The sequence below is a fragment of the Dipodomys merriami genome, unplaced genomic scaffold (genome assembly GCF_024711535.1).
Source record: "Dipodomys merriami isolate MVZ:Mamm:240054 unplaced genomic scaffold, mDipMer1.0.p SCAF_28, whole genome shotgun sequence".
Classification (NCBI taxonomy): domain Eukaryota; kingdom Metazoa; phylum Chordata; class Mammalia; order Rodentia; family Heteromyidae; genus Dipodomys; species Dipodomys merriami.
This window is the reverse complement of record NW_027204270.1, coordinates 16,551,494-16,573,929: the sequence shown is the minus strand read 5'-3', so window position 1 is coordinate 16,573,929 and position 22,436 is coordinate 16,551,494. Positions and strand designations below refer to the sequence as shown.

At 50.2% G+C, this 22,436-nt stretch overlaps 1 protein-coding gene across 5 annotated transcripts in view; it reads right to left on the bottom strand.

Annotated features, from left to right (window-relative positions):
• Pla2g2c (phospholipase A2 group IIC) overlaps nt 1–22,436 on the bottom strand; it is a 247,216-nt gene that overhangs the window by 166,708 nt on the left and 58,072 nt on the right. For 2 of the 5 annotated variants that reach the window (XM_070037761.1, XM_070037762.1), the window contains exons 1-4: nt 22,197–22,295; nt 13,542–13,599; nt 7,981–8,078; nt 6,000–6,033 (exon numbers count right to left, since the gene is read on the bottom strand). The gene's annotated coding sequence lies outside the window, so the exon portion shown is untranslated. Of the gene's footprint in view, nt 1–5,999; nt 6,034–7,980; nt 8,079–13,541; nt 13,600–22,196; nt 22,297–22,436 lie in introns of those variants that run through there. The other 3 variants (XM_070037763.1, XM_070037767.1, XM_070037768.1) reach the window with 3 other exon arrangements.

Below are 22,436 nucleotides of genomic sequence, written 5' to 3'. Positions count from 1 at the left end.
TTCTGTGATAGGCTAACAGCCCCTAAACCAGGCCAATAGAGATGCTATAGGCTACAACTGCATGCCAATGGAAACCTTGCCCCCAGCCAGGCCTGTGGCTGGTTTCCTGCAGAGCAATGACTTCAGGGAGACAGATAAACAGTTCTACTGCTCACCTCTGCTCCAAGCTTGGGGACTAGAAAGCCCCTGGGGACCTCATTGACTCGTACAAGCCCCAACTCTGCCTCAACCTTTGAGACAACCTGATGTTTTGTTCTGATCTCCCATCATGCCTTCTGAAAAGGCATAGGTTGTATGTGTGTGTGTGTGTGTGTGTGTGTGTGTGTGTGTGTGTGTGTGTGTGTGTGTGTGTGTGTGTGTGTGTGTGTGTGTGTGTGTGTGTGTGTGTGTACATTTCCAACTGGGACAGCAATGTCTCCTCACCCCTCACACTGGGAAGAATATACTGGATATCAGTGGCTCTCTGAGGAAGTCGGGGGCGGGGGAGGGCGGGGAGTGAGGCTGAGGTTTCTGGGCCACTTGGGTGCCTGCTACTATGTACCCAGTCCCTGCACAGCCCTGTTACGTCTCCCTACCACCATCCTGTCTAGAAGCCTGAACTCCCCTGGGCTCAGCTCACCCTCATCTTGGCCTGCAATGGGGTGGAAATGCCAAGCAGAGCCCAGCCAGCTCTGCCAAGCTCTGCCATTCTGCCATCCTGCCCAGTTTTCCTCATTACCTCTCAGCATCACCCAGAATCCTCTGCTCCTGAGATCATCCAACATGTCCACAACCAAAGCTCCAGAGCTGAAGCCTCTGAGGAAAACAGACCTGTGCCCTCTGTGACATACCTGAGACGCGAGTCACTTGGATGGCACCTGCTGGGCAAGGGTTCCAGACTGCCAGGATAGCACCCATTCTCAGCTCCTGAACCCCCCCCCCAACTCAGCTGGCTGTAGCAAAGCCATGGCTTCCTCTTCCTCTGTCATCCTAAGGATGGTGCCCTTCCTGGAGCTGACCCAGCCCCTGTCTTCTCCATATTGGAGGAAAGCAGGGACAGGTTACAGGAATTGCCTCTGCATAAAAAGCCCTCAGTGCTGCTCTAATGCTCCAGCAGAGGGCGCTGTGGGTGTGCACTGCCTCCATACCCACGACAACACACACCAGGCCCACGGGGAACCAAAGAGGCCAGGATGAAGACTGCTTTCCCAACCTATTTCCGTGCCAACAGCCCTTCTTCTCTGCTGAAAACAGGTGCTTCATGCTGGCACAGAAGCCCACTGAGAGGTGGTGCTGGTCAGATACTTGTGACTAGGGAAGGAGGTGATCAGTCCCTTGGTCCTTTGCTGTTTGGCTCACTCCTCCTCCTCTTCCTCCTTCTCTCTGTCACATTCACAACACTTCCCTCCCCCATCCCCTCTCCCCACCCCACAAGCCTCATGTACAGACTGCTCCTTCCAGGTAGCTTTCCCAGACCTCCATATGGTATATGCTATTCATACATGCTTTCCATTAGACTGTCTTTCCATTAGACTGGGGGTTCCCAATTCTACTAAGACAGATGCTGCATAGCTGCCCTCTTATATTAGCTGGGGTCTCTCTATGGTCAAAGAATTTAACTCCTCAGTCAGACTGGGGGGGGGGGTACTTCTAAATAAGGCTCTGTCTCTTCCATCTGGCCACACACTCTTCAAGGCACTGTCCATGGGGGTCTGTTTGGGGGACAATCTCTTTATTACTCCCACAAGGGTGGATCTGAGCTTTATACATTGGCTGAGAATGGGGATTTGGTCAGGTAAAAAGGCCAGTAATTTTCAGGAGAATAGGAAGGGGGCAAGCCAGACACCTGTAGCTCATGCCTATAATCCTAGCCACTCAGGCGACTGAGATCTGATGATTGCAGTTCAAAGCCAGCCTGGGCAGGAAAGTTCATGAAACTCTTATCTCCAGTTAACCACCAGAAAACTGGAAGTGGTGCTATGGATCAGAGGCAGAGCTCTAACCTAGGGTGAAAAAAGCTCTGAGTTCAAGCCCCATAACTGAAAGAAGGAGAAGGAGAAGGAGAGAAAGAAAGAAAAAGAAGGAAAGAAAGAAAGGAAGGAAGGAAGGAAGGAAGGAAGGAAGGAAAGAAAGGCAGAAAGAAAGAAAAAAGAAAGAAGAAGAAGAAGAGGAGGAGGAGTGGGAGGAAGAAGAGGAGGAGGAGGAAGAGGCAGTTAAGACCATAAGGGAGTGAAGACCCCAACTCCCTTCGCTGTGCTCTGCACCCCACTTCTACATCCCCCCATTCTCGCTGTCACCCAAGCCTCAGCCCTCATCACTGCCCATTTGAATTTTTTCTTGTAACCTCTGCCCTCATATTCTGCCCCCAAGTTACCCCTTCACATTCAGCCTCCACACTGCAGCCAGGGAACCGCTCTAAAATATCTTCCATGGTCCCCAATAGAGCTCTAGATTTTAGAGCTGGGTGCTGTTGGTTCACACCTGTAATCCTAGCTACTCAGGAGGCACAGATCTGAGGATCATGGTTCCAAGCCAGCACAGGCAGGAAAGACTGTGAGACTGCAACTCTTATCTCCAATTAGCCACAAAAGCCAGCAAGAGAGTTGTAGCTCAAGTGGTAGAGTGCTAGCCTTGAGCAGGCCCTGAATTCAAGCCCCAGTACCATCCCCATCCCACAGCTCTTCCTTTCCCTCCTCAGTAAGGTAGCTGGAGCCTCAGCACACTGGAGGAGAATCATGTCTTGGCCCTATTAGTCACCCACTGCTTGCCAAGGCTCACCCCACTCCCACTGCAGCCCCCTCAAGGAGGAAGCACCAGGTAAACCCCAGCCTGGGCAACCCAGGTCCCAGCTGCATTAGAAACGGAGTAATGGAAAGGCTGGGCCCACAGAAACACATCTGGCCAGCCCCCCACTTTGTACCAACCAGGCACCTCAAGTTTACATGCTGTTCAACACTCAGCAAGTCCCGTCCCTTCTCCAGACCTCAGTGTCCCCATTTAGTTTAAAAAAAAAAAAGGAGGTGGATTGAAAATCGGCCAACTTGAGCTAGTTCAACACCCTGAGCCCAAAACATACAAAGGTGGAAGGGTAGTAGGTCATCCCATCCCACCTCAGCCCTTCTGAGCTGTGTCACCTCTCCTGCAGACAGGACTCTTTCCTTGGACCAAAGCCTCTGGCTTTCAGGAGGTAGAGTCCAACCCGGATAGACACAGATCTGCTCTAAGCATGGAGAAACAAGCTCTGGGAACACAGGGCCTGGGCTCTCCGGAGCCAACAGCCATCCCTGATCCCAAGCAGACCCTCTGGATTCTGTTCCAGAAAGCTCCACAAGCCACCACAGGGACAAGGTCCCTACAGGCACAGGGACCCGGTGGAATGTCAACCATCACCAATCAGAGGTTTGGCACTGGAGAACTTCCGGTCCCGCCCAGCAAGAACTTCCGGTCCAGCCCACCAGCCAGCATCTGCCTCTCTCTGGCTGGGCAAGTCACCTAAAGGCACAGTGCCTTAGTTTACCCATCCAAAAAAATGGCCACACCTCCCTCATCAGTGTTTGGCCACAGTGGTTCCTAAGAGCTCCCAGGAGACACTGCACAGTCATGTCTAAGTGAGTCTTTGCCAGGTAGAGTAGGGCAGGGCACTGAGCTCTGAGTTTTGTTTGTTTAATAAGCTGTGATTTCTAGCCCAGAGAGAGGATTTTCAGGGTGGGTGACAAGGCCTGAAAATTGACAGACATTGTATCTAAGTACATAAAATTTTATAAGTACCCCCAAGTGGAAGAGCTCCCCCAATTCTGTTGGAGACTATGGTCTCCAACAGGTTATACAAATGAAGGGGATGGGGGCTCCAGGCAAGATGTGTGGTGGGGAGGCCTCCACCAGGAGTGGCAGAAGCCAGCCCTGGCAGGCTGCCCTGGGGTTGGTTGCTCACCATTGCCTCTGTCTCGTCTCTTCTCTCCAAGGTCATCTGCTAAGGGTTTCCCAGACTGTTTTCCTGCATCCCTTCCCTTCACCTCAGAGCTTGGCAATAACAGGCTCCTCCAAACCCAGCAAAGCACGGCTGTCCCTACCCCAAATCCCAGTGTTCTCCAACAGAAGCTAAGTGAAGTCAGCACCTAGCCAGCGGGGTGGGAAGAGGCTACCTCCAGCTGGGGAGGAGGGAGGGAGGCTGGCCCTTGCTCCATCTGCCCAGGGTCACAGGAGCCCCAACTGTCCAAGCCTCATTCCTGCTGGCCTTGAGCTCAGACCTGAACCCAGTCCAGGCTCCACATGGGCTCCTGCATCATCCCTTGATCCCCAAGTCCCTGACCCACTGCAAGCAAGACCCAAGCTGGGCTCCTGCACCATCCTTTGGTCCCCTGCTCATTGTAAGTCCCCATCAGGGCCCACCCCTGTGTCATTGCTTGATCCCTAGATGCCCTGCCTATGGCAAGACCCCACCCTGGGCTTCATACCCAATACCTACCAATACTGCACACAGCACCACAGTCCCCCCCCCTCCCATTCTCAACACATCCTCCAAGCAGCAAGCAGCACTGTTTCCTCTACCACAAAGATATCTCCCTGGGAACCGGGAGGGGGCACATTAAAAGCAATTAGCCGACCCACAGTTGGCAACGATACCTTAATAAATAATAGTCTGAGAAGGCGTGTAAATAAATATTAGAACGCATTATGTGGGCAGGAGGCACGGCACGGGCCCGTGGGCTGGTGGCTGCCAGATTGGCACCTGCCAGGCTGGCAGAGATTACAGCACCCCTGGAGGTCTGAAACCTACTGTAGGGGTGAGAGGAGAGGGAGAGGCAGAGGGACAGAGAGGGAGGGAGGGAGGGCAAAATGGAGGGAGGAAGGGGGAGAAAGAGAAAGGGGGGAATGAAGAAAGAAGAAAGGGAAGTTGAGGAGAGACAGGAGGAATTAGCAAAGACTAAGGACGCAGGCTAGCGGAAGCAGCTGCCTCTGTGTCACTTCTTACAGCTCTCTGCATTCCCTCCTTCCTCCCTGACTCCCAGTCTCTTCCTCTGGGGTCACCCCATCAACCCAGGCTCCATGCCAGGGGACCCAGAAGCTCAGACCTTCAGCCTCTGGCTTCTAACCTCTCTACTGAACAGGTGAGCACATCTGGATGAGTATCTGGATGCTTTAAATGCCATTGTATGAGGAGAGCTCACCTGAACCCCTCCAGCCAGACCTGCATCTCTGGCTGACTGAGCCCTCCCTTGGCTCCCTAAGAGCTTGGGGCCTAGCACTGCCCCAACCCCAGACAGTCCCTAAAGTGTCAATGACAGCTCAATCTCGCTAGTTCTGGAGGCCAACTTGGCCTCATTCCTGACCCTCCCTTATGCCTGTGTCTAGCTTATCACAGCTTATCCTACCACTTCACCTTGAAGATGTTTCTGGAATCCTCCCTGCTCTGTGGTACCTCATTAGCCAATCCCCTCCCCTCCCTTCTCTTCTTGCAATTGCCCCTCCTCCTTGGGTTACCGCCTCCCACCTGACCCTCAAGTCTGTGTAGAGAGAATGGGGTTAAAAAGATGTGACTGGGGGGCTGGGAAGGTAGCTCAGCAGTAAAGTGCATGCCTTGCAAGCATGAGGCCCTGGGTTCGATTCCTCAGCACCACATAAACAGAAAAAGCCGGAAGTGGTGCTGTGGCTCCAGTGGTAGAGCGCTAGCTTTGAGCTGAAGAGCTGAGGGACAGCGCCCAGGCCCAGAGTTCAGGCCCCATGACCGGCAAAAAAAAAAAAAAAGTGAAAAAGATGTGACTGGGATGAGGGTACAACTCTGCTCAGGAAAAGTCCACGGTCCTTAAAGCAGCCTCGGGGTCCTCGCAATCTACACTGTACTTCTTCGTGAAGTACATGACCTCATTCCTCTCTAAGACATCCCAGCCTCCTCCTTGTTCTCAACCATGCCAAACTTGTTCCCATCTGTTCCCTCTTTCTGGAACACTCCCCAGATGGTATCAGAGTGTAGCCCGGCATCTCCATTATTGTTCAAAAGTCCCCTTCTGCAAGAGGCTCACCATGGCTGTCCCATGCACATTCTTCTTCTCTCAGCTAAAAAAAAAAAAAAGAAAATGGAACAACCCTGTCTTCATCACCCATGTCTGTTCCCCCACCCCAGAGCTCAGTCCTTTCCAGCACACCACACAACTTGCTTTCTATTTGTTCATTTTCTCTCCCAGGGAGAAAATAAGCTTGGGAAAGTAAATAAGTATGTAAGGTACTTCTCCCTGCCTTTGCATTGTATCCCTAGCACCTAGAACAGTCCTGAAAACATTAAAAACACAATAAATACTTGAAGGAAATAGACAGGGCAATGATCATGGGCTTTGGGGGGGGGGGGGGAAGAAGGCGGCGAAGGCAGGGCACCGGCAGCTCACACCTGTAATCTTAGCTACTCAGGAGGATGAGAGCTGAATAGCAAGCTTTCAAGCCAGCTCTGGCAGGAAAGTCTGTAAGACTGTTATCTCCAGTTAGCCACCAAGTGCTAGCCTTTAGTGAAAAAAGCTATGGGATAGCACCCAAGCCTAAAGTTCAAGCCCTAGTAGACATGTGCATGTGCACGAGAGCACATGCGCCCGTGCGCGCGCACACACACACACACACACACACAAATTAACAAAAGAAGAGGGCAAAGGAGAAAAGGAAGAGACCCTAGAGACTGTGCTCCCAGATGGCAGCAGGGGGTAAAGGCCCGGTGAGACAGGCAAGCACAGAGGATGAGAGGGGCTTGGACGAGTGCTGATTGGCTGGAGCTCGGGGTGGCCCTGGGGCTAGTGAGTGCAAGTCCCTCCTTTGTCAGTCCGGGCCCAGGCTGAAAGAGGCCAGCCTGGAGATCTGAGATGCAGCAGCCCCCTCCAGAAACACGCCCCCAACTCTGGGGCAGGGAGGTCCAGCTCCACTTCAAGCCCCGGCTGGGAGTTGGACCCCAGTGCTGCAGGCAGCACTGCCTGGATAAGGCCCTGGTAGCAGCCACAGTAATTACTGGTTGTGTGCAATTAGGGGATAATTATGCTTAATAAGTCCAAAAGTAATTACCATGCAGGCTGCTTGCTGCTTTAGAAAACAGAGGCCCCCAGTGAGCTGGAGGCAGGGAGCTAAAAGGGGGGAGAATGGGCACTGTGGACACTGGGGTACAGTGGGTAGACTGGCTTCTTTTTCCAGCAGAAGCCCATATCCTCCAGTGACACCCCACCAGGGGTTTGCTGGCCTTCCCTTCATCACTGGATTCCATTGTGCCCAGCCCCACAGTGACCTCTCACCTCCTCCCTCAGCAGCTTGCATAGGAAGAAGTGTCATCATACAGAAGGGTTATTTATCATGAGATAAGCAATTCAACCCATCCCAGGGATCACCCAGACCATCTCACAGACCATGATATATCACGTAGTAGATTTTCTCATGTTTCCCCGCCCCCCAATGGGTGGTGAAGAAATCAAGGCTCTAAGGGCCAATGTCATAAAAGTGGCAGAAAACAGAATCAGAACTCCCACTGGCCCTGCGTTGGTGGCTCCTGCCTGTCAGCCTAGCTGCTCAGGAGGCTGAGAGCTGAGGATCGTGTTTCAAAGGCAGCCTGGGGGAAGGAAAGTCCATGAGACTTTTATCTCCAGTTAACCCCAAAAAGCCAGAAGTATAACTGTAGTTCAAGTGATAGAGTGCTAGTGGAAAAGCTAAAGGAGAGTGTGCAGGTGCTGAGTTTAAGCCCCAGTACTGGAGCCTGCATGCACATGCACATGCACACACACACACACACACACACACACACACACACACACACACACACACACACACACACACACACACACACACACACACACACACACACACACACACAAGTGTCTGATGCTGATTTCTTGGGCTCCCACATCCAGACACTGTCTTGTGACTCCTTGAATCTTTTCTTCTTCATTTTACACAGAAGCCAATGGCTAGACTCATTGCCCATGGGGAAGAGATGCCATGGTACAACTCAAATGACACTTTGATTCTGCAGCAGCTCACCTTGTGGTCTTGAGCCGAGTTGCTGGTCGGGGACTCGCTCAGGGACCTCCTCCAGCCCAAGCTGTTCCCCTTCCTCCTCGTGCAGCTGCCTGGGACATCTGGCACCAGGGAGAGGTGGCATAAGAGATCAGTGCCCAGCAAGCCAGTCTGCTTGTCCAGCCTGCTCTTCCTTGACCTCCCACATCTGCCTTCAGCCACATGCTTCCAACTCAATTTCTGCCCGCCGAGAGCCATAAATAGTTGCAGAACTCCAAGAATTTCATATGGAAATTCATGTGTATGAATTCACAACCAGCCATTTTACATGGTGGTGTCTATGTTTATATATTAGACAATGGAGGCTCAAGGAGCAGAAACACTTATCCCAGCTCACATGGCTGGCAAAAGACAGAGTCAGGATTTGCTAGAGATGGGACCCAGGGCTTCTGCATGCTAGGCAAGTACTCTACCATTTGAGCTATGCTCCCAGCTCCCCACAGATAGCATTTGAACCCAGTCTTCCTCCAAATACTGTGCTCATAATTATTCACTCTACACTTCCTCATGGTCCCAGAGCTACCTGCTCAGGCATCAGATAAGAGGAGGATGCAAAGGAAGAACCCCCCCCCCACCTTCCCACAGCATTTGAGCTGAGGGAGGTGGGAATCCTCTGGCCCCATCTGAAGGGAAGAATCTAGAAGAGTAAATACCACAATAGGGCCTTCTCAACCAGCCCCAGATCCCTACATGTGGGGACAGAGAACACATGAACAGAACTAAGACCATTCCAGTCCCTAAGCAACAGGCCTGAGGGGCAAGGGGAGGAATGGCTTAGCTCCAGTGGACCTAAGAGGACTACAGAGAGAAAGTCAGAAACCCTCAGAATGAGGGGAAATTTGTTACTGCTGTAAAAAATAAGAGAACTACACTAGGTGCTGTGGCTCATCCCTGTCATCCCAGATACTCAGAGGCTGAGATCTGAGGATCAGTTTGAGCAGCCCGAACAGGAAAGTCTGTGAGATTATTATGTCCAATTAGCCACCAAAAAGCTAGAAGTGGAGTTATAGCTTGAAGTGATAGAGAGCCAGCCTTCAGGGACAAAAAAACAACAACTAAGGAACAGTGCCTGAGCCTTGAGTTCAAGCCCCAGTATTGGCACAATGAATAAACAAACAAACAAACAAGTAATAGCTTATAAAAATCTACCATTAGTATGAAATATGTGTCATAGGGGGTTTTGGTTTTTTTCTGTTTGTGAGAATATCAAAATATTATTTTCTTTTTGAAAAGTAAAAAAGTAATATCAGCCGGGCATCGGTGGCTCATGCCTGTAATCCTAGTTACTCAGGAGGCTGAGATCTGAGGATCATGGTTCAAAGCCAGCTCCGGCAGGAAAGTCCGTGCGAGTCTTACCTCCAATAAACCATCAGAAAACCAGAAGTGGCACTGTGGTTCAAGTGGTAGAGTGCTTGCCTTGAGCTGAAGAGCTGAGGGACAGCACCCAGGCCCAGAGCTCAGGCCCCAGGACTGACAAAAAAATAATAATAATAATCTCACTGACAAATAGTGATCCAGGCAGAATAGAGGCCGGCTAGGGTTAAGATACACACAATCACTCCCCCAGCTAATATTACCTCCTTAACCAAAAAGAATTTTTAAGCATCTAGAAAGCAGGCACTGCCTCATTCAGTTGAGATGTGAAGGCCTGGGAGTCACAGTATTAAGCAACGCCCTAACCCCTTCACGGGATTCTGCACTGCACAGGGGACTAGCAGTATTTCAGCACCAAGGACAGAGGCACTGGCCTTCCATCTCTCCAAAACACTTGGTCAGTGCCTGGTTTTTAATGTTGTTTTTTCATGTAGTTCTCTGAGCAGACAGGGCAGACTCAAATAATGGCTGAGTGGCAGCAGGAGTCTGGTGTGGACATCTTAATTAATTTATTACTTGTGTATCTATGTATGTATACATATGTGTATTTGGCCTGTGAGCCCAGAGTTGTCTTTGTGAAACCCCTCACACCTGCAGAAGCCCTTTTCTGGCCTGCTCTCCTCTTCAGGCACTCTGCTTAGCCTGCGTGTCACAACACATCTGTGCCTGTCACTCACCAGCAGCAGCCTCCGCTCTCCCACTCCCTGTCTGGAACTTCAAAAAAGGCCTGACATGTTGTCTCCTCAGCGATCCCTCCCCTCTGAGGTGGCTCAGTATGCACCAGGGCTCAGCTGTGCCTCTCATCTTCTGGGTTTTTTTTTTAAGTGAAAATCTGGATACTTCTCTTTACTCAGGAGCATCAGCACCAAATTGAGTGTGGCCAGTGACAGCCTCCACTCTGGGCCCAGCCCCCGGGCTTCCTTGAGGGCAGTGAGGTGATGTCACCCCTTTGGCCTAAGCCCAGTAGACTCCAGCCCCATCGGAGCCAGCCCCCCACCTCCACCCCAGGCCTCTTCCTCCACCTCTGGGAGGAAATTTGGAATGATGTTGCCATGGCAGCCGTGGCACCAGGAATTGCTATTCATTATTTTCAGGAGGATAGATTTCTATGACCTGGAATCCAAGAAAAAAAAAAAAGCCCAACAGCCAATGTGATGGAAAGAGAATTTGAGTCTGGCTCAGAAAAAAAAAGTTGCTCTCCAAACAGAAGGACTCTGAACAAGTAGCCATCCTGACTGGGACTCCGTGACCCCACATGTCGAAGGTCACATCTTGTGAGTGCAGGAAAGGATAGATGAAGTGGCCTTCAAGCTCTCTGAATCCAGGAATCCTCCAGGAACATTCTTGAGAGGAACATGTGAAGAGCTTCTACCCTCTCTAGAAGCCAGAAGCCAAGAGCCAGCCTCTGCCCATCAGGAGAGCCAGAGAAGTCTTGAGATGGCTGGACTACCATCCCTGTAGACAGACACGTTTACTTCGGATAGTTCCACACCCTTGGACACTGAGAGGCCCAACAAGAGGCAGAACAGAGTGAGCAAAAGAAGGAAGAGTAGAGGGATACTGAGAATTGAATTCAGTATCTCTTGCTTCTAGGCAAACACTCCACTGTGCACTCAGTGATTTCGCTTTTAGTCTGTTTTTCAGATGAGGTTTTCTGCTAATATTGCCTTAGACCTTGATCCTCCTACTTCTAGTTCCTGAGTTGCTGGGACCACAGGCATGTGCCACCACACTTGGCAAGATGAGACCTTCGCCCATCAGCAAGGTAGAGAAAGGCATTTTGAAAAGTACAGTGGAGGAACTGGCCAGAAGTTGTCAGAGATGAAAATGTGGCCAGCTGGCAAGAGAATGACTTATATTAACTTCCTCTGGACCTGGCACTCTGATAAGCACTTTGCCTGTAACAGATAAGGAAACTGAAGTGCTAGGAGTCACATGACTTTCCTAACATTGCCCTTCTGGAAAGTAGCAGAGCTTGGACTTGAACCAAGTGGCTTGGATGGCTATAACCCTGCCTCTCATCCAGGATAAGCCTCAGCTCAGGAGTTTCCAGAGATGCATACCACTGCCAACAGGTGGCAATAAACCTTCCCCTGCAGCCTTCAGGTGCCCAGGAACTTCCCTGCTGCCCACCAGGCCTCTGTGGGTGGAGCACACAACAGCATCTTAACTCCTAGGCCTATCTTCTACATCCTGGGATCCCAGACTAGCTGGAGATCTCCTGGACCAGGAACTTGCCTGGGTGCACTAACACAAAAGGCCTGTGGGTGGCAGTGTTGAGAACCACTAGCCAGGAGCCAGTGACCCCTGGAGCCATTTTTGTTTCTAAGAATGCTCCTACCTCCTGGTGGTTGTCACCTCTTTGTACAACCCCAGGGAAGGGACAGCCTGCAATCATGGAAAGACCCCGAGCTTTGGAGCCCAGATGCCACTGGAACTAGTATAGCTGCATTTCTGAAACAACTCTAGTCTTGCCTGCTTTGCTGGCTCCAAATCTGGGATTTGAATCAAGATCCAAGTGGCTCTAATGGCCATGATCCTAGCCCTCTCGGTAGGTTCCAGGGAGAGGTGGTCTTGGTCTTTGTGTCCACAAGAGGCCCTCAGGAGTGGCCAGTCCATCCCAGGCAGGCAAGCAGTAAAGCTGCAGTGAAGCTGCAGAGAAGCTAAAATGTTGAACCTCTGGACCCTAGGGGAAACAGGCTGGAATTTTTTAATCTCCCCAGGGATGTTGATAGCAGTGAGAACTGAAGAGGTGAAGCTGAGTAAGGGCTGGATGTCCTTCCCTCCTTATCTAGTCGTTCACCAGGTGACTTTGGAGCATCTCCAACTCTGTGCCTGGCAGTGTGCCCAGCTAGGTATACACTTCTGTGTGTTCTTAGTAGCCTCTGTTTCTTTGGGGATACAGCTCAACACTTTTTTAATTTCCCTTCTGGTAGCTAAAGGAGTCCTGTTCGTCTTCCCTTCATGCTTGTAACAACAGAATCCACAATTATTTGTTTTATACCCTGACTCCCCTTCCCAGCCCAATGCCTAGATCTTCGTGGGAGGTCAAAACTGTTTGTGGAATGAGCAGACGAAGGAGTCAAGTGTAAACTCTCAGAGCCAGGCTGTCTGGCTGCCTTCTTCAAGTCAACCTCAGCGTGAGTCACATTCAAAGAAACCTCAGACTCATACTCAGAAATCTTCAAAAGGCAAGTTGAAGGCTTTGCTGCAGTCTTTTGAGAGAATGCCAAAAGGTAGGAGTTACATTTATCACTCAGACCAAACAGCCTCAAATCCTTCAGCTCTCCCTCTTGCCTGCCATAGCCTCTCAGGAAAAGCACCTGTCTGCCACTCCGAGAGGAAGGCTAGGCTGAAATGCTGGGGACCATTTTGCTGATGATAGATCAGAGACCCAGCGGCACGCTTGGGATCTTCCCCTGCTCCAGCCAGGGGGAACGTGAACTCCTGAAGGACTCAGGAGTAAGAGCCTCTCAGCCCTTTTTCCCCACTGCCTGCAGGTCCCCTTGGAAGGCACCAAGGGAGGGCTAACCTCTGTTCTCACAAACTTCTGTACAAACTAGATGAGGAAAGAGGGTCCTAGCCTGGGCTTTTCCCTTCCATTCTTGATCAACGTGGAGTACTCCCAGAATGAGCAAGCTGCCTCAGCCTTCACTGACTTCTTCCTTTCCTGCATTTCAGCTTTCTCCCCTTCCCTCCAGTGGAAACCAAAGTGGCAGCTTGGGAAAGTAAAGCAGCAAGAACATTGGCCCGAGGCTTATATGTGTGGACTTACAGTGACAGCGAGTCTTCTTTTGAGTTTCTGTACTCGTGGGGCTATCATAAAGATAAGCTCTTTGGTGGCAAAAATAAAAGTCTTAGAACATAACTTTATCAAAATGTTTGTGTGATATAGGTTCCCCTAAGTATGGGTCCATTTTTTCCCATGACCCTCAGGGAACTTTGGTTACGTCTCCTTAAGACACCTTTAGCCTGCTTAGTATTAACTTTGCATCTGATTTCCTGCAGAAAGCTGTAAAGATTCTCTAGTCCAGAAATTCACTCAGTTTTGTCACTAGTAATGGGATGTACCATAACCTGCATGCTAATAAGTTCTCATAAAATGTCTGCTGACTTCAGTTTTTGTAAAAAAACAAAAACAAAAAACTCACCATTCACTGGTTCTGTGGTGATAAGTTTCTTAGCCTCTCTGAGCTTCGGTTTTTCCATCTGTAAAATAAGAATAAAAATGTAATTGCCTTTAAGGTTATTTGGGGGATTAAATGAAACCATGCACATAGATGCTAAGCTCTACATCTACTACAGGTAAAGATCACAATAAATGTTAATAATAGTATTAATAATGTGCTTTACTTGTGTAATGATGGAGATGATGATGTGGATAATGGCAGTAGAAATTCTTAGTGGTGGTGATGGCTGTGTAGATAGGAATGGTGATGAGGATGGAGAAGGTAGTGATGGCAGTGATACTAGCAGTGGTTTGGAGTGATGGTGACAATCTTGGTGGTGCTGATGATTGTGGTAATGGTGGCGGAGATAGTGATGATGGTGGAGATGATAACAATCATAATAGTGATGGTGGTGAAGAGGGTGAGAATCTTGGTGATGATAGTGAGGATGGTGGTAATAGTGGTGGTGCTGATCATGATGGTGGTAAGAATCATGGAAATGGTAATGAAGGTATTGGTCATCATGATGGTGAAGATAGAAACGGTGGTAGTAATAGTGGTGGTGGTGGAAAAAATGTTGACAATCATGGTGATGGTGGTGATGGTAATAATGGTTATGGTGATGGTGGTGGTGACATTGGTGATGGTGGCTGGTAAGGTCATTGATGGTGATCGTGGCAAAGATGATGGCATCGCAGTGATGGTGGTGGTGATGCTGGTATTGGTGTCAATGGTGAAAATAATGATGGTGAGCCGTAATGACTGCTCTGCCTGAGTCAGTTCAGGCTAACCCAGAATCAATTCCCCTGGGGAGAGGAGGAGCTGACCTTGGATCCAGCCCCCAGTTGGCCCAGCAGTTACTTGAAATCTGACAAGGCCTTGGGCCTTAATACCACAATGAAGGAGGAAGCAAACAGCAGACACTCACAGTGAATAAGAGGCTGGGTTGTTTTATTATGGCATGTTCTACCAACAAAAGGTGAACATAATAATTTTGAAAGGAATATTTGTGCACTTGAGTGACAGAACAGCCATTTAACACAGTGCTTAGCAAAGAAGGCGAGACATGTGGGCAAGGAGAAATACATAGCCATTATACCCCAGAGGCCAGCAGCTGCACGTGGAGGACGAAGCTGGATTCTACTAAACAAGGAGGGACCAACTATGGGAATAAGCTATAAACCTATATGCGGCACCAACTGTGTGCCCTGGGTTCTGTGAAGGACACAGCTGGGCATAAACCAAGTCAAGTGTGGGGAGAGGAAAGCAAAATATATAGCATAAAGCACTGGTCCCTGGCCATCGTTCAACAAACACTGAGTGTGTACTGGGCCTTTGCTAGGCTCTGAGAACACTGGCAGACAAAGCTCTGTCCTTGAGGTGCTTAGTCTGGTGAGAAACAGGCACGCACGCGCACACACACATACACACACACACACTCCAAGAAGTGGGTGCCATTTCCCAGTGTTCTCCCTGCCTTTATGTTAGAAGAAACCTCAAATACTTATGTGCAGACAAAACTGGGTGCTTCTAAAAGGTGCAAAGGAATTCTTGTGCCTGGGGACAGGGGATAAGAGGATACAACCCTCCTCTCCACCCTTCCCTGAGCTTAGCTCCTTCTGCCCAGTGGCACTAGGGTGCCTCCAAGGCCATACAAACTCCACACCACTATGACTCAATTGCCCTGCTCTCAGAATAAAAGCATCACTACAGTAAAGACAACTTTCTAAAGGTCAAGTGCAGTGGTACACATCTATAATACCAGCACTTGGAAGGAAAAGGCAGGAGGATTGGGAGTTTGAGATCAACCTGGGCTGCAGTACAAGATCCTGTCTTCATAAATTAATTAAACTAATTAAAAAAGCCTTATGTTATATGGCAGGAAAGTGCTCAGGACTCAGCCCCACCCTTCTGTCTAATCAATCTTGATACCACTCTCCAGGTAGCCTTCAGCAAAGTCACCAGTGCATCAATCTTCTACCTGGAAACCTCTTCAGGTCCCTCTTTGCCTAAATAACATCTACTTGACATCTCAGCTAAAAATCCTCATTTCCCACATAGAACCACAAGTGTCTCTGTGTAGTGCTTCTCAAAGTGACAAGTGTACGTTTATTTGCGTGGTCATTTGATGATGCTTTCCCACAGGGCAGTGATCATGGCTGGTTCTGTGTGTTCTAGAACAGAGGGCCTCACACTTTGATGGCAGCCCACATGAACCAGATGGATGGATAAATGAGGGACAGTACATCACCACCCCCACAGACTCACCCAAAGCAGGTGCAGACACTGAGAGAAAAGGTGACCTGCCCAAGTCACACAGTGAGCCTGTAGCTGTGCCAGGAATGGAAAGGAATCCAGGCTTCCTGCCCTTGCTAACTTGGGGGCCAAGCTCTGCATCTGAGGTGGGAAGAAAGAAAAAATCTAGAGCTTTGATCCCTGTGTACCTGGACTGTGGTTCAGGCTGCAAGTACCCTGGAGAGGAAAATGTGTTTTCTGCATGTTATACTGGGCTCTATCAGGCCAGATGCAAATGCATGCAAATTATATGTAAATGAACTCTGGCTTGGCAGAGAGAACCCAAATGCCTACTACCCCCAGGAGCAGTGTAAGAGGAGGCCAAGCTGCAGCCCCTTTGGGCCTGGGGAACTGTGACGCAGGATTGCTGGCTGCACATTTGGGGGCAGTGTTAACAGGTCAGAACACTTCCTCCTAGCAGCCCCGCTTCCAGCCAACACACAGCTCCAGAGGACTTAGACACTGTGAGCTCTGGATTATTTTCTAGGACTGGGGTCCCCCCTCCAGCCCATTCACAGCACATCTGTAGGACGGCCCACTCTGAGAGCCTGTGTGAGTCCACACCCAAAGGAGAAGCTCAGGGTCCTCTGCAGAGACAGAGCCCCAAGGTCAGGAGGGCCCTCGCCTTTGGCTGGATGACAAACTCCTAGTCCTCCCTTTATTCATGGCTCCTGGACTTGTAGGAGCCGTCCTTAGACCCCTCACTGTGCCCAACCCACAGGGGCCTTCTACCCACCTCAGGCCTTCCCCAGCCCTGAAGGCCTCTCGCCAGAGATTCTAGGCCTACTAGGGACAGATATCTGTGCAAGAATCTGTGCAAGAATATGTCTCCCTCACTACCCCTACATAGACCTATAGGAGGTACCTGGTGAAGGAATGAAGGAATGAATGAAGTGACAGGGAAACAGGGAGAGAACAAATGCAGTATCAGTGATGTCAAGAAAGTCCTAGAGGGCCTGGTAAGGTACAAATAGGCTTGGCAGAGCTGGTCAGGGCCTGGCCTAGCCTTGGCTGCCCAACTCCTGCAGCTCCTCCTGCCCCCTCCCCCCTCCAGCATTCACTTAATCAGCCGTCAGCACAGGTCTTTAGTCCAGAAAGTGAGCTGTTCCTTGAAGCCTCACAGTCTGTGATTAGATCTATGGCAGCTTCCTAAGCTGCTCAGCGGTTCCCATGACAACCCGGCTGTACCCAACTGGCAGCGGGCCACCTGCTGGAGATGGAGGGAGGAGGGGAAACAGGTGTGAGGTTGCTGTCCCAGGCAGAGCTATAAAAGAACCAGGAGGTAGTGAGACCTAGAGAGCCCATGGGGAGGGACAGGGACAGGAGTCTCGGGGTGTGGGTGCATGGATGAGCTGCAAGGCTAGGAGAAGATGGACAGGCCAGAGGCGGTGAGGACTTTGAGTGGTGAGGAGATTTGGAGAGGCCTGGGGTGGAGGGCAGGAGGGAGGGCAGGCTGTGAGAGACAACGCAAGCCAATGGGGAGGAAGGCAGAAGGCCAGGCAGGAAGGGTCTGATCATGCTGGGAAAAGAATCAGGAAGCTAAAAATTTGCACACTGGAGAAAAACAGGCAGAAACATGGCCTCTGGCCCTGCCCCACACTGCCCCACACCCCGACTAAACCAAAAAGAAAAAGAGGACACAGCCACTGTCCCTGAGCCTCGGCTGCAGGCTCTGACCTCAGCCCACCAATACTGACTGGGGGCTGAGGACTTCCAGCCAATGGCAGAGCCCAGCCCTGGGGCCTGGGGCCAAAAAGCCCATTTGACATTTGAAAGGCCCGGGAGCCTCATCAAAAGGTCCCCCCATGGCTGATGGTCCTCCATTCAGGATGAGACTGAAGGATGAGAAGCAGGACCTTGGAGACCTCTCGGCTACTCAGGCGATCGGCGGCACCAGCAAGGCCTCAGAGGGTGAGCACCAGAGGAGCCGTTTGGGCAGGGGACAGGACAGCCAAGAGGAGGCACAGTCCCGTGGCAAGAGCTTCACAGGGGAAGGAGAGGAGGCACCTCAGATATGCTTGTGGGTGAAATGGACAAGCTGCTGGTTTCTGGTGATGTCCTTGGGGACCCTGCTTACACACACACACACACACACACACACACACACACACACACACACACACACACACACACACACACACACACACAACTTCTATGATGCTTTATATGTGCTGCACAGGTGGCATTCAGTCACCAACAACTCCAGGCTTACATCCTGTCCCAATGGAGAGAGGTATCCCCCCCCCCCCCCGCCCCAGCGGTGCCAACAGAAGTCTCAGGGCAGATTCTCATTGAACAAAACCAGGTCACACGTACCCATCTCTGCATAATGACTGCAACTGCAGCCTGTCTCATGCCAAGGACTGACCCGGACACTTTGTATGAATTAACTCTTTTAATCCTCCAAGAGACCACTGTGGCATTATTTCTGTGTCACAGAGGAGACTGTGACACAGAAAATAGACCTGAAGCTGGGTGCCATGGCTCACAACTATAATCCTAGCTACTCTGGAGGCTGAGATCTGAGGATCACGGTTCAAAGACAGCCCAAGCAGAAAAGTCCATGAGACCCTTAACTCCAATAAACCACTCATAAAAGGCCAGACACGGAGCTGTGGCTCAAATGGTAGAGCACTAGCCTTGAGCAAAAGAAGCTCAGGGACAACACATAAGCCCTGAATTCAAGTCCAATCCCTGGACCGGAAAGAAGAAGGAAGGAAGGGGGCCTGGGAAAGTGGCTCAGTGGTAGAGCGCTTGCTTTGCATGCAAGAGGCCCTGGGTTCGATTCCTCAGCACCACATAAGCAAAAAGAAAAAGAAGCCGGAAGTGGCGCTGTGGCTCAAGTGGTAGAGCGCTAGCCTTGAGCTGAAGAGCTGAGGGACAGCACCCAAGCCCAGAGTTCAGGCCCCACGACCAGACCAAAAAAAAAGAAGGAAGGAAGGGAGGGAGGGAGGGAGGGAGGGAGGGAGGGAGGGAGGGAGGGAGGGAGGGAGGGAGGGAGGGACAGGAAGATGGAAGGAAAGAAGAAGGGAAAAAAGGGACCTGAACTAATGAATGACAGACAAAAGATTCCAGCCCTCACCCAGGTGGCCCAGAGGAGGGAGGTAGAAGGCTGCAAGAGGGATTCAAGTTCTTAAGTACAAGATCATCTCCCAGAGACCACGCCCACACCTTCAGACCACTGAGCTACCCACAGGAGCTGCTTGGCTTAGAGGAGCCAAATAATCACAGTGACTGATTTGCTATACATGGGTCCCACAATTAAGTCAGATGTGTTGGAATCTCTAAGTCACATGGACTAGAAATGCTCTCTTTAGGAGGGCATAGAGGGAGACAACCATAATAATAAGTAAGGCCCGTCCTGTGTCCCCATTCCCTAGAATATATGGCACTCATGCCCTTCAAAAAATGAGACACACAAGTCGAGCACTGGTGGCTCACACTTGTAATCCTAGCTACTCAGGAGGCTGAGATCTGAGGATTGTGGTTTGAAGCCAGCTCAGGTAGGAAAGTCTATGAGACTCTTATCTCCAAGTAACCATCAAAAAATCAGAAGTGGCACTGTGGCTCAAAGAGCTAGAGCACTATTAGCTTTGAGAAGAAAAGCCCAGGGACAGTGCCCATACCTTGAGTCCAAGCCCCATTGCCAACAACAACAACAACAAAGAAACACACAAAGTACGTTAGCATGTACACACATGTATGCTAATACCTGTGAACAAAGATACCGAAACACTTGCCACTCACTTGCAAACACACACAAAAATGCAGAACATAACACAACTTTGAGCCCATGGGCCTGTGTAAACTCTTTTTTTTTGGGGGGGGGGCCGGTTGTAGGACCTGAACTCTGGGCCTGGGCGCTGTCCCTCAGCTCTTCAGCTCAAGGCTAGTGCTCTACCACTTGAGCCACAGCGCACTTCCGAGTTTTTTCTTTTTTTGCTTATGTGGTACTGAGGAATCGAACCCAGGGCCTCAGGCATGCAAGGCAAGCGCTCTACCACTGAGCCAACTTCCCAGCTCCTGTGTAAACTCTTAAACCCACATACAGACACACATATGAACACACAAATGATTACAGGCTTGGGTACACCGCCCCAATCATCTCCACTAATTACTAACTGGGTGACCTTCAGTGATTGTTTAACCTCTCTGAGCCTGTTTCCACCATCATAAAACAAGGATGTGGTTGTAGGAAGGAAGGAAGGAAGGAGATAAGACCTTCTGCCCAGTTCTGAGCTTCAGAAGAAGCCAATAAGAGTTAGCTCACTGATGAGCTTCTAGAGGGGCCTCCAGATGTAGGAAGGAATATGCGTGTTTGTTGAATAGCCCTGGCTGGGTCAGGACCTCCTTGGGCTGCTGAATGGAGGTGGTGTCAGAGCTGTCTGACTGTCTCCCTTTCCAGTCTCAGAGCCCAGCAATCCCAGAGCTATTGACGCCTTCCCTAAGCCTTCCGTGTCTCCCCCTGCAGCTACAAGTGGCAGGCTGGTATTCAGAAATTACAGCACCATGTGTAATTTTTCTTCGGCAATTTGTATAAACTCATAAGATTCGTACTGAGTGTGGGAGGCACTGGGGCCTGGCTTGGCTGATTTCCAGTGATGCTCGAGATCAAGAGCGTGGTAAGGTCAAGACAGTAGTAGCCTGGCCAGCTCTCTAGACTCTCCTAAATGGCCCCGTTTCTCCCCAACACCCTATGCTGTCCTCTCCCCACTCCATGGCAGTCAAACCAAGTGCTTCAAGAGGCAGGCTTTGGAGACAGGCTCAGATTTAAATCCTGCCTCTGTCACTACTCTCTACCTGATCTTCAGAGAGTCACAGCAATTCCTTCTTCTCTCTTCCATAAAACAGGACACACAGCCATGTGGTGTCTGCAGTCGTTCCTAGGTATCTGCAGGGAATGGGTTCAGGATCCCCCATGGAATCCCCAGGGCCTTCTAGAACACACTGTAGCATTTGCTTATAACCTTCACGGTCCTCTCATATACTCTTGAGTACTTATAAATCCCAACCCGGTGTGAGTAGTTGCTAGAGAAGAGTGACATGGGAAATAAAGTCTTGTACGTGTTTGGTAGAGACACAATTTCTTTTCAAATGGTTTCCATACAAGTGGGGTTGTGTCTGTGGATGTGGGAGCCTGGGCAGGCACAGGGGCTGATCCAGACTCAATGGGTGTATGATGAGAACTCAGTCAATGGTGGTACTGTTCACTCAGTACACTGTCAGCTGAGACCTTGTTAGCACACTTTCAGTTCCTCGGTAGCAGCTACTTTCTCTTCGCTCCGTTCCTAGAAATTACTGCCAGGTCTTGGCCCCACATGCTCAGGAAACTGCAGCATGTGTACAGTAAGGGTCTTTCATAACACTGTGTCAAGGTAATATTTATGAGGGATCTGGGGTTTAAACTCAGGTCTCTCAGCTCTGGGACAGGCAGAACAGTAGCTTTTAGGCAGGGCCTAGCTTTAGTCCACTCCATTTTGTAAAAGAATAAATGTCGCCTGAGCCACTGCATCTTGAGTGTGTGTCCACACAGAATGATTTTACATCTTGTTTATGCAAGTAAACAACTACCATCTGTCAGCACACCACGAGGCACAAACATAAATAATGCATTTGTGCCAATAAATGATTCCATCCGTGCAGACTTATCAGACCTGATGACCTGCGCAATTCCCTCACCTGAATCATAGAAAAGGAAGATAAGCTAGCTCTAGGACACAGCAGCCCACAAGGACACTACAACCGACCAGCGAACGGGTGGTCAAGAATGGAAATGCAACCAGTTCCAGACTCTCCTGAGACTTCAGCTCTTAGTGCAACCCACATAGATTGTCACCATCCAGAATCAGCTCCACACCCAGACTCCATTGTGCCTGAAACCAGCCCTGTACTCCAGCCATCCTTGTACCTAGGGTTGACTCCTCATTTGACACCACCGGGCCTCCCCAGCTCTGACAGCTCTGTGATTGGATTCCTACCCAGTATCTGCCCTCATACTGCAGTCCTTCCCTTTGCACCTGTATCACCCCACTTCAAATGCCACTTTAACACTTCCCTAGCCAGCCTGAAATCTCCACATTACCATGTATACTCTGAGTGTTAATATTAGCAATTCAAGTTGGAATAAAAGAACCTGTGCTACCAACAAGTTAGTCACTGATGAATTAATGCCAATGACACTGATGTAGTTTATAAGTTTTGATGATTCCATAAATTCTGACACTGTGGAACGAAACAAGGGTGTCAGGCTATGTTTCTGATGTAGTTCACTCATGACCCCAGCCATACTGCTAGCCCATTTCAACACACAAGGAACCAGAGCAGAAATGTTAGGGGACTTACCTGAGATCACCGAAGCTTGATTCTGTGGCTGTCCACCTGTGGGCCAGTGGTTCCACATTAGTGAGGGAATTTGGATGGAGCTAGTCCAGGGCCTGAGCTCAGACAAGGCTTTCTTTATCTCCCATCCTCTGCAACTCCCAGTCCACTAGCTTGATTCAGTCAACCTGCCACCAGTGTTCACGGTGCCCATCCTTGGAGCTGGAGTGGCTCCTCTAAGACCCCCAGGGCCGTCTCAGGTGA